The sequence below is a fragment of the Neurospora crassa genome, linkage group V (assembly GCF_000182925.2).
Source record: "Neurospora crassa OR74A linkage group V, whole genome shotgun sequence".
NCBI classification, from domain to species: domain Eukaryota; kingdom Fungi; phylum Ascomycota; class Sordariomycetes; order Sordariales; family Sordariaceae; genus Neurospora; species Neurospora crassa.
The window spans coordinates 789,541-790,440 of NC_026505.1; positions in this window are offsets into that span (position 1 = coordinate 789,541).

The following is a 900-nucleotide window of genomic DNA, read 5'->3' on the forward strand; positions in this document are numbered from 1 at the left end:
AAATTTAGGTATAATACTATTTATAATGCGCTTACGTAGAGCAACCTCCGTACCTTTTTAAAAACTAAATATAATAATAATATTTAGGCTATTAAACGATCCGTTTTTAATAAATTCGAATGTATATAATAAAGCGCCTTAGAAATTATTTATAATTTCTATAACCGCTATTATACTAAAGAATTTAATTTATTATATAATTAGCCGGAATATATTTAGGTCGTTACTTAAATTAACTAATTGTACCCTTTCTTTAAATAAAGTATCCTCTTAACGGTTAGTATTAATATAATAAATAAAGTAATAACGTACGCGGAATAGTTAAAAGGCTTAAAGAATATTAAACTGTCCGTATTGTATTACTAAAATTAAATATTTTTAAAGTATAATCCGTTATCTTCTTCATTTTCGTACCCTCCTATTTCTTTTTTAAATATCCCTTTTCAATTATCCTATAGTAATAACCCTTCCGATTTTTCCTATTGCCCCCCTACTACTTTTTAAATAAATCCCAATCTTATTTATTCCCTTTATTACTAAAAAAGCTATATATATAACTAATATACCTAATTAAAATTACTAAATACCTACTATAAATATAATATAATAGGTTATTTCGCAATAGCGTACTTAAACCGAACCTATTATAATTATAATTAAGTCGGCTATTTAATACGGAATTACTCTATCCCTATAAATACCCCTTTATATAGAATAAATACTAAATTGATTATAATTAGAATAATAGCCGCAATTATTTAGGATAATGTAAGTAGATTATAAATATATTTAAAAATAAAGTTATTAGTAAGGATTTATAGAGACTAATAGAATATATAAGGGTTAATAAATTTAAGCGTAGAATTAAACCTAATTAGTAAGCATCTACTCCTATTAAAT